General features: G+C 40.6%; 1 long non-coding RNA gene across 2 annotated transcripts; it reads left to right on the top strand.

The window, feature by feature from the left end:
- Nucleotides 1–5,420: 5,420 nt before the first annotated feature.
- Nucleotides 5,421–13,624, top strand: LOC144988236 (uncharacterized). Of its 2 annotated transcripts, XR_013652081.1 has the most exons (4): nucleotides 5,477–6,398; nucleotides 9,616–11,296; nucleotides 11,478–11,539; nucleotides 11,698–13,624. It is a non-coding gene; the product is annotated as an uncharacterized LOC144988236 (long non-coding RNA). The 2 variants fall into 2 exon arrangements; XR_013652080.1 differs by having other exon boundaries at nucleotides 5,421–6,398; nucleotides 9,616–13,624.
- Nucleotides 13,625–13,791: the final 167 nt, after the last annotated feature.

The raw sequence follows: 13,791 nt of genomic DNA, 5'->3' as shown, positions 1-13,791 counted from the left end.
AAAGAAAAATGTTTCAATTATATTCTGATCAAAACATTTATTGCACTACACAAACTATTGCATTTTTTGTTTTTTTAATAGCTCTAGACAAATAACTGATCAGGAGACAAGTTACCTGGCTGGCCTTGGCGTCTACCTGAGGTGAAACACTGAACTCTGTAGTTCGGTACCTGAACACAACAGGAACACGTTGATTAATTTATTTTTACAAAAACCTTTCTTATAATGGAGATCAGTGATTTAAAAGCTTAAAGCTGCATTCAAAACCCAATGCTTCCATGTAGCCACCAGACTTAAAACTTTTGGCGGTAGCTCCTCCCACACAACCGTTAGAGGCTTTGAGTGACATTTTTGGACAAATGTCCAGCAGCAAACTTTAGCCACTAACAGAGGCCTCCAACGCAAATTTCACACGCAGATCACGTTTAGTGTGATTGCAGCATAACAGATCATTTCTACCTCTGAAAAAACTCATCACTGTCGTAACTTACGGGCAGAAATGCATTTTGGGTTTGGCTCGCCATACGTCTGCTATGACGAACTAATGTACATTGTCACATTAAGCTGTAAAACGATCGTAACACATGTATGTTTAAACAGTAAAGCACATTTACGGTAGTATAAGAGCATTTTTAAAGCATTTCATTCAAAATAGTAGTGTAAACCGTGAACGATTGCGATACTTACCAAATTAAATCAGGGCTGAAGACAAGACGGGGCCAATGAGGAAAACATCAGCGATGAGGCGGATGGAAAAAAACGAGGTTGTGGCGTCTTGAAGCGGGGCAAAAGCACAACGCATTGCAGAAAAATAAAATGCTCGATTTTCAATTTCAAACGTCGCATACTCGCATTCGGCAAATCCAACATGGCCTCCTGAGCTAACGTTGAGAAAACGAAAGACCCTCCCACCAGAACGTGATGACGCTACTTCAGGGATCTTAAAATTTTTGAGTGCTAGATACAAATAAGCTTTAAAATATTGAGCACTGTTGAGTTAAATTTGGAAAAATGTTGATAGAGCTTAATACTTTATAGTTGAATCAACTACAAAATGACATTTAAGTTGTGTAACCTTAATAGTTATGAGCCAATACAACTGTTAGGGTTTACAGTGTCCCTTTCGGGGTCACAGGGTTGCCGGAGCCTATCCCGGCCACTTGGGCGTAGGCAAGTGATACCCTGGACTGGTCGCCAGTCTGTCGCAGGGTGGAATATCCTCAATCACACATCCATTCACTCTCACACTCACACCTATGGACAATTTAGAGTTGCCAATCAACCTATGAAGCATGTTTTTGGATTTATGTTCTTTTCAATCATCAAAGTAACCTATAAGTGAAATGTTGAAATAGCTTCAACTCCACCAAGTATTCCCCAACATCTTTGTCCAGTTGTGTCAAACTATCTTCTTCTCTGTTGGGTTCAGCTGTCTCAGAGATTAGTAGTCATCCTAAAACCTTCATCTATCTGATCACAGATGGATCGGTCCTTCTGGAACCTTATCAGACAGATCAGGAACCTTCACTAAGCCTCATCCTATGTTCATCTTTACTCTCCATGAAGTTAATCAGATCAGGTTATCTCTGTCCTGAGGTTATTATTAAACTCTGACAGTCCACTTGAATCTGAATGTGAGATTTTACTTCCATGACATTTTTGGATCAAAACATCAAACCTTCATTGCTGCCTCCAGAAAAACCAGCAAACAGACTGAGAGGAAGACACATTCCTCATCTAATGTCATCAGTTCAGATTCATCAACAGAAGCTGACAGTTTCACAGAGAGGACTCAGACCCTGCTGACCTGGGACTGACCGTGGAAAAACCACAGAAAAGGATCCTTAGTGTCAGTGGGGGGGGGGGGGGGGGGGGTCACGACTCCCCGTGGAAAACAAGGGAGCAGATGAGAGAAAACATCCTCCAGAAAGCAGCTCCACACTCAGACTGAGTTTATAGAGGCTGACAGGACTGAGGTTCTGCCACAACAATTGATAAAGGGGGATATCCCATGATGCACTGGGATCCTTTTCAGTCTTTATGTCATGGCGCCTCTGTCAGTCACCTTCCCCCCTCCCTTTCCTGCTCGGCTCTGGACGCGACCAGCTGGTTCCAATCATCACCTCGTTAAACCGCCTACTTCAGGAGATCCAGGACCTGACGTCAACGCCAGTCCGTTGTTCTTACCACGGTGCATAGTCTGGCTCTCGCATGTCTTGTGCCTTACCTTGGCTTGATCACGCTGATTTTGCTTCTCCGTTCTGCTCTCAGGAATCATCCTCACGAGTGTGCTCCTCAGGCTACAGTTCTCCAGTTCCCCTCTACGTCTTCCCTTCGGATCCAGCAAGCCTCAGTCTCGAGCTCCGTCTGCCTCCACCCTCCAGTCAGCCACCACGCAGCAACAAAGACTTGGTCACAGACTCTCCTACAGAGAAATTAAATCTTCCTTATACTTACCTCTCGTTTCCGAGTTTCTTCCGGGTTCCAGCGCCTGGGTCCTTTCGAATTCCCACGGGACCATGACACTTTATGTAGATTTATCAGACTATTTCATTTCATGTTTGTGTTTTTTTTCTCTTCATTAATCTGTAATTTGAAAATCTGGAGTTCTAAATGTTTTTTTCTCAGCTTCAGGAAGCGACACAGAAATCTGACACGTTTTTCTGCAGCTGGAGATCCTAAATGTGTCTGGATGGAGGTCAAACATCTTTGATGGTTAAATCAAGGATTATTTTAATGTTTTAGATGAATTTCTTTATGGATTTTCTGTACTCCAGCACTTCTCTTTGTCCTTCTTGTTTCACCTCAGATCTACTGCTCCATATCCTCAGACAGTGAAGAAAACTGAATTTTACATTAATTAAGACAAACTATTATGATCTAAACCAATCAAAGCTTCTGGTTCTGTTAACCCTTGTGCCATCCTAGGCACTTTAACATTGGGAGTTGGGTCATCTAGACCCACTAGACAGTGCTCTGAACCTTTTTTCTTCAGTGATTTGTGATCTTCACTGGTGTCCATGGATTACATGAAATCTTTCCACCTTTATCCACCTTTGTCATGGTAGGAAGAACACGTCAATGCAAGGGTGGGGTCATCTATGATAGCACAAGGGTTAAGATGCTGACAGAAATGTTTCCATCCTGCAGGTTTACCTCAGGTTCCTTTCCCCTGTTTGCTGATTTTTTTTCTGTGTAATTTGTTTTGTTTTAATCAAGAAATCTGAATCAAATGATTTTCCAAATGTTCTTCTGTCTCTACATTAAAAAGGTACTGAGTGTAGAAAGAAGAACAGGACTATTCGGTCACTCTGGATTGAGGTCAGAATGTGGTGATTTCAGGTTTTTGTTGGAACTTTATGGAAAATGTTGAGTCAGTTTTCAAAAACTTTCATCATCTATGTATATTTGTGCAAACATGAGCTCTGAAAAGAAAACTGGAGGGATTTTAAGGCAACAGAGAAGACAGGTTTGATGAACTTCTGCTCCCACAGTCGATGCAGCAGAGACAGAAACTGAAGCCTTCATCACATCAAAGGCAGAGCAAAGAGGCAAAAACTTTTCATCTCCACTTTTATCTTCTGCTCCATTTTGTTGTCAAGACTCCAAATAAAAGTTTTCTTTTGTGTTTTGACAGGGAACAATACTACATTTGAAATAATATCACATATCCGTGAACTTCCTGCTCAGCCAAATGGTTGAAAACATATATTTTTAAAACCTTGTTTTTATGTAATGTTTACCCAAGGCAATAAGAAACATTAAATAAATGTTTTTCATTAATATTTTTTATCTTGTTAAAAAATCGTTCTTGTGTCAAAAACAAAGAAAATCCTGTCCTGATAAACAGAAACAGTTTATAAAAGCTTGTAGATTAAAAACTAAACTCTGCAGAACACAGTCTCTCTGCTCTGCTCCATTCTGATCCACCTGCAGACAAATAGATCCATGAACGTCTTTGTTTTCCTGGTCTGAGCTGGAATCTGGATCTAAACTCTATCATTTTAACTGTTGGGAGAGTAAATTTGACTATTTAGACTGGGACCAAATACTGTCTTTTTTAGAGTAAAATTTTATTCAATTTGAGTAAAATTTTATTTGCTGTATATGTGAGGATTATTCTGGAATTACTGGGTAATTTTTTTTGAATTATGGGTTACAGTTTATAAATTCACATGAATATTGAGGTCATGAGAGAAAATCTCTATTTTCTAACCCTAACCTTCTCACCGCAGAAAAGACTAGAAATCTCCACACCACTCTAGAACCATCTAGAACTGTATTATGGGATGTTTTTCAGCTGAATCACTGGGATCCATCTTCATGTTATCATCAAAAGCCGTGTTTACATGGGCAAAAGTAATCGGAAAGAACACCTGATCGGAAAGAAAATACTTCATGTAAACGCGCCGTTCGGAATACTCTGCCCCGATCAGACTCATTCGGATCAGAATTTCTTTCAGATCGAGATAGGTGGGTTATACCGATTGTTTATCCGATCGTGGAGCATGTAAACGGTCATTCCGATCGTGTGTCACTACTGCTCTGGGTTACGTCACGCATAGATGGTGTTTGGCTGAGAGAAAGCTTTGGAGCGCATACGGGACCACCAGCTGCTCTGCGGAGGCCCCGTGAAAAGCGCTGCTCCGCTCTCGCCCCGCTGGCTCTCCCCTCTCTTTCACCCTTCACGAAGGAGATGCAGGGAAGGAGCGCTTCGTGCCCCCCGATGCTCCCTCAGTCCACTGGCACCCGAGTGAACAGAGGAGCTGGATTAATAATTTTGTGTCCGAGGGGGGGGATGCTTTGTTACGAGTGCGTTTTGTTAAGTGTGGGAGAATCCAGACTGCGAGCCGCCCCGCCGCTCTGGGTTAGCGGCTGCAGGACTCAGGAGGAACCGTGTTCGAACAGAGCTCGGGCCGCTAGCTCACATAGTGGCTTTGGGGCGGCCTGTGTGAACTTTTCAGAGCAGAAATAAATGTCGCGTGGTGTCACGTGGATTTGTTTTTCCAGTTGTGTCCCGACAAAATAAAGGCTGATGTTATTTCCATACATTTATGTGCAGCTAAGATGCAGATTGCTGCGTTTCTCGCACGGTCCTGGATTTTGTGTCCATCAGGCTAATGTTGTTAGCCCGTGTTAGCCTGCCCTGTCCTCAGCCTTCTTCCAGCTGTTTCATTCACAAAACAGCACTGATCACACGGATTAAATATAACGATGAGCAAACAGGCGCTTCATAATATTCATGACATTGATAAAAGCACGTTTGGAAGGTCGTCTTGTATTATGGAGCCGCAGCACATGCTGTCTGTCTGGGGCAGCGGTTTGTTTACAACGGGACCTAGTTCCGGATCGGGTGATTTTACATTACTGCGCATGCCCAAATGATTCATTCCGAACGAAAGCGTGAGCCATGGGAACGTTTGTTCTAATCGGAAAAAGGTTTTCTGTGCCCATGTGCACCTGAGAATTTTAACCCGACCATTGATCCGATCAAGATATTCTGCCCATGTAACCACGGCTACTGAGATCGTGTCAGATGAAATCTTTCCTGTTTGAAGGAGTTTCCTTCATGTCATAATAGGATGACAGATCTCCCATCAGGCCTTGCAGCTCCTGACTTTGTGATGAGTTCCTGCAGAAACTCTTGGAAATCTCATGTTGATTCTCTCCCAGTTGACATCCATGGAGATTTTCACTGCTGTTGTTCAACTGTAGAGTTTGTCACAGACGCTCAAACTCATGAAGAGTTCAGCTGGAAGTTGAGAACGAGGCTTTGAAACCAGCAGCAGTTTGAGTCCATTCTGATGTTCCATTCAGGTTTCTGCTACAACAAGCCTTTATTTTGAAAGAGCCAGTGGGGCAGAAACAATAGAAGGAGGAGATTACCAACCCCCCCTGGAATGTTGCCCCCTGTGCAGTGGACTAGTGGGGGCAGGGACGGCTGAACCAATCACAGAAGACTGTTGCAGCTTTCCCTCCAAAAGTCAACCAGTCAGATGTTGTTGTTTGGATTCTTTGTCTTGAAGTTTCACATGTGGAAGCTTCCAGAGTCTTTTCTGTTCTGGTCTGCAGGCTGAGCAGAACTGACTCCTGCAGGATCACAGGAACTTTCAGGAAAATCTCCAAACAGGAGAAAAGTTTCTGTTTGGACCTTTTTTCTGGGATTGTGAGACTAGCAGATGATCGATCGGAGCTGCAGTGAAGAGGACGGCGGTGTTTGTGGGAGTTGGAGCTGAAGATCGGAGCAGGAACCATGTCTTCAGAACCTCAGGAAGGTTCTGTCAGAGAACAACTTTCTGCTGCTGAAGGAACCATCGTCCAGAACGAGGAGGAGCTCTGTCGTCAGCGCAGACTGCTGGATAGCAGCTGGAACCCGCAGCTTCAGCTACACATAGTTGGTACGTGACTAAACATTTGAATTCATTGGATTGGTCTTTATGTCACTGGAAAGGGATTAAATAAAGATTTTCCAATGGTATAAATACCTTTCAGATAAAGTTGTGTCATTTTACGTGATCACTAATTTATTTCCTGAATAAAAAGCAAAATAATAAAATGTTTGTGACCAGAATCAAAGATGAGAGTTCTTAGTGTCAGAACTTTCTCATTACTGTCCAATCAAGAAAGGCAGGTGTCATTGCAGAGATAGACATAATAACTACAAGAAACAAAATTGATATCAGATCAATTTTTATTTCCTTATTAACAAATCATAATTAATTAGAAATATAATCAAGAAAATAATCCAGTTTAACTTGAAGCTTCACAGAAAATGATATGTCTTAAAAAACACCCTTTAAAGCATTTGAAGTCATCAAAATAGAGATTCCAGACTTTCATTTCCTGGTTTGAACTATATGTGGCAGCGATTCCAGGCATCACCAAAATAGTTTTCTTCTTTGGAGCCATGGAGCCAAAAACTGACAGCAGAGCAAACATCAAATATAAATATCCAGGTGGCGGACCAAATTTTAAATTAAAAAAGTTAAAACGCAGAAAACTGAAAAATAATGTCTAGAAAGTCTGCAAAGCTATTAATCTAAAGGATAAAATTAGTATGAAATAGATTTTTAAAAGGCATGATTAATTTTTACAATGAATAAAACAGTTATTTTATAAAAAAAAAAAATTCTAGAAGTATTTGATGGACATTGACTGCAGCCAATCAGCTTACTCAAAACCGGTCACATGACCTCATGATCCAGCATTCACTGCTTGGACAGAGAGGCATGTGAATGAGAAAACAGTTCCTGTTAACTTAAATTTTCTCATGAAATCTGCAGGAATACAACAACAAAAATTGAGTAGTATTATAATTAAACATCAACTTAACTTAGAGAACTGACAAGTGTTTTTGTGAACCGCAAATGTCGTCTGGAAAAGTCGTATCTTCAACTGCATGGATTGAAAAGAATTCAAGAAGCAGTTTAAAGACAAAGATTTGGACTATTTTAACACTAGATTTTCATGCATGTGTAACACCCACTGATCTACTGAGGCTCATTCTATAAAACAGAAAATGCTGCAGCCTCTATCAGCTCTATCAGCTGGTCTGGCAGAAAGCTCTGCTGGCTAAGCTAGGTCATGTGTCCATGCTGACTTCAATTACGTTCACTGCATCCACCTGTGGACAAATACAGCGCTGGGCCTCTCCACATTTCCAACAGTGGGTGAGCCTGATCAGGTCATGTTTATGATGCTCTTCAGGAACCCCCACTTCTCTTGGGCCTCCTCCTGGCTGGGGATGGGCAGCTCCTGCCTTGATCTCTCTTGGACCTCCAGCGGGGTGGGTGTCTGTCTGGAGCATGGGGTGGGGCTCCCTTGGGGAGCTGGGGGTCGTGCCTGGGGTTGGGGGGGCTCACCCGGAGCTGGGGGTGCTCTCCCTGTGTGGGACCGTGCTCTGTATGGAAGCGATTGTGTTGCATAATTAAAAATAAAAGTCAATATCAGAAATGCTTTTTCATTTTTAAAATATAACTGCATCAAATGACCTCAAAATTAAAATGAAAAATCAATTCTTCAAAATGCTTTTTCCTTTTCTTCTTTAACATCGCTCATTCTGTGACATAATTAAAGTGAAAATGCAAAGAGGGGATTGCATTTGCCTTTTCAAACTAGCAATATTCAATCCCAGTCAGCATTTCCAGGGGGGAGGCGGGGCGATGACGTCAGTGCTCACTCGGTGTGGCTACATGCTCTGCACGAGCCAAGCATGTCTGATCAGTGCAGCCGGAGTCTTCGTGTTTGTGTGAAGGGAAGGGAAAGGTGCTTTGTAACATTCAACGCTTCAGACCTCAGTCCGTCTGACTGTGTCTCCCGGGAGAACCGAGTCTCTAAGCAGAGGAGTACATTTGCTGCGGCTTTTTAAGGCAGAAGTGCCGCTTTGGGCAGTCCTGAGAAACCATGCAATCGTGTGAATTTGTGTTTCCAATCGTGTCCCGACAAAATAAAGGCTGAAGTTATTCCCACATATTTACGTGCAGCCTGGATGCAGATTGCAGCCTTTCCTGCATGGATTTATGTTCATGCTAATGTTGTTAGCCCGTGTTAGCATACTGCTAACCCTGGCTTCTTTCCGGCTCCGTTCTTCAGCACAACCCTAATTAAGGATTTATTGAGGGCCACAAAACATCTTCCCGTGGGCCACCATTCGCCCCCGGGCCACAACCAACACCACTGAGTATCTGACTCCCCCCATAAGAAATGGGGTAGGGCAGTGTTTTTCAACCTTTTTTGAGCCACGGCACACTTGACAAAAATCCAGCAGCACACCACCATTCATCTGTTTTTTCTAAAAGTTGTAATAAAAGTTAAAAGATTTAAAAAATGTTTGATGTGTGTTCGTTGTGGTTTCAATGCATTTAAGAAAAAGACTAATTGTGCCCTGAGACGCTGTCACTTTCACCCAATGCATCATGGGAGATGTAGTGCAAACAGCTGCCGAACGCAGATAGACTCGCTTCTCTGAGCTTCATAGTTTGTTTCGCAGAATCAGGACAAAGGAGTGAAGACTTTAACCACTTCTGATTGGTCAGACTAATGACATGTGATTAAACCTCCAAGAATTATTGGTGGAGACAGTAAAAGGGGCGGTACTTTTGTGAAAACGTCTGAAGCTATAGCTAAATTGCGGTACTGTCATTCTTATCAAAATTTCTTTAATAGAATCAAATAAACACAAAGAAAAAAGTTTTTTATGATCTTTCATATTCCTAACTACTCTGTGTTTCATCTGGGCCTGTTTGGATGAACAAAGAGCTGATATCCTGGAGATGGAAAATGTTTTTATATCAGTTAATGGGGGCAATTTCACACGGCACACCTGACCATCTTCCACTTGAAAAACACCGGGGTAGGAAACACAAGGTCAATGACCACCACCTTATTACTGTAAGAGAGGAGTTTGTCAGTGTGGGGAGTGTGTGTTTATTAAAATGTATAGTAAACTTTTTTGAAAACTTATGAGTTTCTTTAATTAGGTGTTTAACCTACTGAAGACTGACATCACCCCTATCTGTCTTATCTGTAAAAGAGAACCAAGACAGACTATTTCTTGACAATACACATACAGTATACCTTTAAAAGTTCTCCTTTTTTGTCTTTTTTTCCCTACAGCCCCCCCTCAGCATTTTGCGAGTGAAGAGGATCTGTGCAACCAACAGAGCAATTTGAGAATGGAACACAGGGAATCAGAACCTCCACAAATTAAAGAGGAACATGAAGAACCAGTACTTCCACACATTAAAATGGAACATGAAGAACCAGTACTTCCACACATTAAAATGGAACATGGAGAACCAGAAACTCCACAGATTAAAGAGGAACAAGTGGAACAACAACTTCCACAAATTAAAGAGGAGCCAGAGGAACTCTGTATCAGTCAGGATGAAGATCCGCTTGATCTTAAGCAGGAGACTGATACCTTGATGGAGATTCCTACTTATGAGGAAGATGAGAACAGTGAAGGAGATCTAAACAATCAGCAGAGCTTTAATGTAACTGATAGTCATGATGAAGAAGGAAACCAACATGAAGAATCAACATCAACTACAGATGAAGAGACAGAATCAACATCAACTGCAGATGAAGACACAGAATCAACATCAACTGCAGATGAGGAGACAGAATCAACATCAACTGCAGATGACGAGACAGAATCAATATCAACTACAGATGAAGAGACAGTCCCACAGAACAGAGATCAGAGGATGAGTTTTAGTTATTTATCTCAACTCAAAACAAACATGAGACACACAGGAGAAAAGCCTTTTTCTTGTATAGAATGTGACAAAAGCTTTAGTGATTCATCTAGTCTCCAAAAACACATGAGAACTCATACAGGAGAAAAGCCTTTTTCTTGTGTAGAATGCGATAAACGTTTTAGTGATTCATCTAGTCTCAAAAAACACATGAGAACTCATACAGGAGAGAAGCCTTTTTCATGTAAAGAATGTGATAAAAGTTTTAGTGAAAAATCAAAACTCAAAATACACATGAGAACTCATACAGGAGAAAAGCCTTTTTCTTGTACAGAATGTGATAAAAGTTTTACTGAAATATCTAGTCTCAAAAGACACATGAGAACTCACACAGCGGAGAAGCCTTTTTCTTGTAACGAATGTGATAAAAGTTTTAGTTTTGTATATAATCTCAAAAGACACATGAGAACTCACACAGGAGAGAAGCCTTTTTCATGTAAAGAATGTAATAAAAGTTTTAGTGTTGTATATAATCTCAAAACACACATGAGAACTCACACAGGAGAGAAGCCTTTTTCTTGTAAAGAATATGAAAAAAGTTTTAGTTTTGCACATATTCTCAAAACACACATGAGAATTCATAAAACAGAAAAGCGCCTTTCTTGTAAAGCATGTGATAAAAGTTTTAGTCATGCATCTGATCTCAAAAACCACATGAGAACTCACACAGGAGACAAGCCTTTTTCTTGTAAAGAATGTGATAAAAGTTTTAGTTTTGTACATATGTGACAGACAGAGCTGTGGGTGGTGGTTTGTCCCTCATGGTGTTCCATAGTTTAACATTCATGGCCGGCACCTGTCTGTTGAGCTGTGATTGGCTCACAAGGCTGATGAATAGCAGCAGTGGGAGTTCCATCTAGATGCTGGTTTCCTGGTTTGGCCTTGGTGGGTGAGCTTGACATGTGGACCGTTTTTACTAAAGCTTTTAATCATTTGAGTCCTTTTACTAAAGTTTTTAAGCATTTGAGTTTGCAACATTTTAAATTCTATTTATATTAACAGGTGGTGGCATGAGTTCTGACCCTGGGGCATGAGAGGTAATATAAGGGTTTGTAAAACATGTGTTTGTCCCAGGGGAGAACTTACTTATTTTTCTTTTTCCAGCAAAGTTGCCACTGCTGTTTTGCTTAGTGTTTTTAGTCATTGTTTTTAATGTTTTAATCAAGCTTGACACCCTTGCTTTTATCCATTTTTAAACTGTTTTGTGCTCATTTTTAGTATCTTGGTGTCTGGACCTGGCTGAAAGTGGCTGCCTCCTCCTTTTATCCTTATGGTAGCTGGTGGGTGCCATATTTAGTATTGTGTAAGGGGGACCCCCCCTGTTTTCAGCCCATAAATTAGTGGTGACCTGCTCAGGTGCACCTCTTCTGTTTTGTATTTTCTTTTAATCACTGTTTGGGTTGTGGTGTGTTTTTGTGTGCATTTGGGCCCTGTGCAGGTACTCCTGGTGAGAGTTGGATCAGAGATCTCCCTTGGTGCTGTTTGTGGCTACCCGCCAGTGCAGTGGGGCTGAGGCGATCCTGGAGGCAGCCGCCCTCATGCAGTGTTGGCGTGCGGTCCAACTGTCCGAGTCTATTTTAACTTTTTCTTTTATGGAATTTGTGTCAAGTTTTTAATTATGTTTTTAACCTATCAAATCCAGTCTCCATTAAGGGTGCAAATGTAAGAGGGCGTTCGGTCACACATAATCTCAAAACACACACGAGAACTCATACGGTAGGGAAGCCTTTTTCTTGTACAGAATGTGATAAACGTTTTAGTGAAATATCTAAACACACGAGAACTCACACAGGAGAAAAGCCATTTTCTTGTAAAGTATGTTAAAAAAAAATTTAACCAAACATCCATTCTCAAGACACACATGAAAACACATTAAAGGGGACTGCCCTTTTCATGTAAAGAATGTGATAAACAATTTTAGTTTTGTATCTAGTCTTTTTGTGTAAACAATATAAAAGTTTTAGCGATGTATTTAGTCTCAAATCACCCTTTTTTGTGTAAAATATTTGCCAAAAGGTTAAGTGATGTATTTGACCTTAAAACAGAGAACTCATGCAGAAGAGAAACTGACCTGAGGTCCGCTATTAAACCATCCTGATCTTTCATTTAAATGTATACAGGCTGGTGGGCTCCAGACTACATTGATGCAGTTATTTAGTAATAAGGAGGCAGAAGTGATTATTGGATGCATTTAAGTGAAACCCTTCTTTTTTATTCTTCTGACTTAAAATTGTAATTTTTAAGACATAATTTCTAGGTGTTTGTCATCTATAAGCCACTATGCTCACATATCTCAAATCAGGGATTGTGTAATGATTCTAAACATCATGAGTTTCACTTTTTAAGTTATTTAACTTCATGAAATTAATTCTTTTAGATATACCTCTAAATTGAAATGTGCTGTTTTAAATTATGAGGGTAAGATTGATTTTTTAAAAATGCTGATAATGTTCAATTTTTGTTGGTTGATTTTTCTTAGTAGAATTTTGTACTTTATGTTATTGTTAAAAGTTTTTGAGTTAACCATTGTGGTTGTTGTTTATGTCCGGGACACTGACAGACGAAGTGTGTATTATTGTACACTGTGGAAGCCTGATCTGTTTCTTCTGCAAAGTGCGTTAATTTCTCATATTGCACACTTTGAAGGCCATTAACCTGCTCACACCATGGTCACTTACAAAAGAAATAAATATTCAATCCATTTTTAGTACTTTATTCTTGTTATTTTTTTGGATTTAAATTGCGTTTTTCTCAAAAAGCGGACTATTTGTTACGTGATGTGGCACATTGTCACTGTAACATAACGCACCGGCGGGGCCAGCACTTACTTTGACTACAGCTGCAAAGGAAAGGGATATCTATGCCATCACGATGTGTTAAATAAAATCAGTTCAGAGACAAAGTTTACCCTCTTAGTGCTTGTTTTTGTCCAGATGATTAAGCTAAAGGTTGTGGTAAAGAAGCCAGCGCAGTGATGTAGAACATTGAATCTATGTGACCGGAACTTCCTTTTAGGCATGCGGTTATCACTGTGGATTATCACTTTTTAATCTATACCCAGCAGCCAATCAGAATCAAGTATTTACCCGGACCATGGTATAAGCTATAACTATGTTGTCTAAGTCTTTGTGTTATGACGAAACTAGAATTATTTTATACTGTACATCTCTAAATCTAACACTATATGGTTCATAAATATTTCGGTATTGTTTAAAATATAAAATTATAAAGAACCAGACTGGTGTTTGTGTCTGTTCTTGTGATTCATGTTTTCTTGTAGACATTAGAACTGTTCCTCTGTCTCTTTTTGGTTCTCAGTGTTCTGTTCCAATCTTTACTGTGAATAATAAAGTGGACGTGAACATCATTCAGAAGTGTGGAGTCTTTCTCACAGTGTGGGTTTCTGCTGTTTGTTGGTTCTCTGCTGGTTCCAAAGCTGTACTCCTCAGGTCCAGTTCTGACTGCTGAACCCATGACTGAGATGAGATCACAGAGCTCCATCCAATTAGTTGATTGGTTCATCAGTCACATT

The sequence above is a fragment of the Oryzias latipes genome, chromosome 2 (assembly GCF_053564925.1).
Source record: "Oryzias latipes strain Hd-rR chromosome 2, Olatipes_Hd-rR_3.1".
Classification (NCBI taxonomy): domain Eukaryota; kingdom Metazoa; phylum Chordata; class Actinopteri; order Beloniformes; family Adrianichthyidae; genus Oryzias; species Oryzias latipes.
The sequence above is the reverse complement of the archived record's forward strand: the minus strand, read 5'-3'. Positions and strand labels throughout refer to the sequence as shown.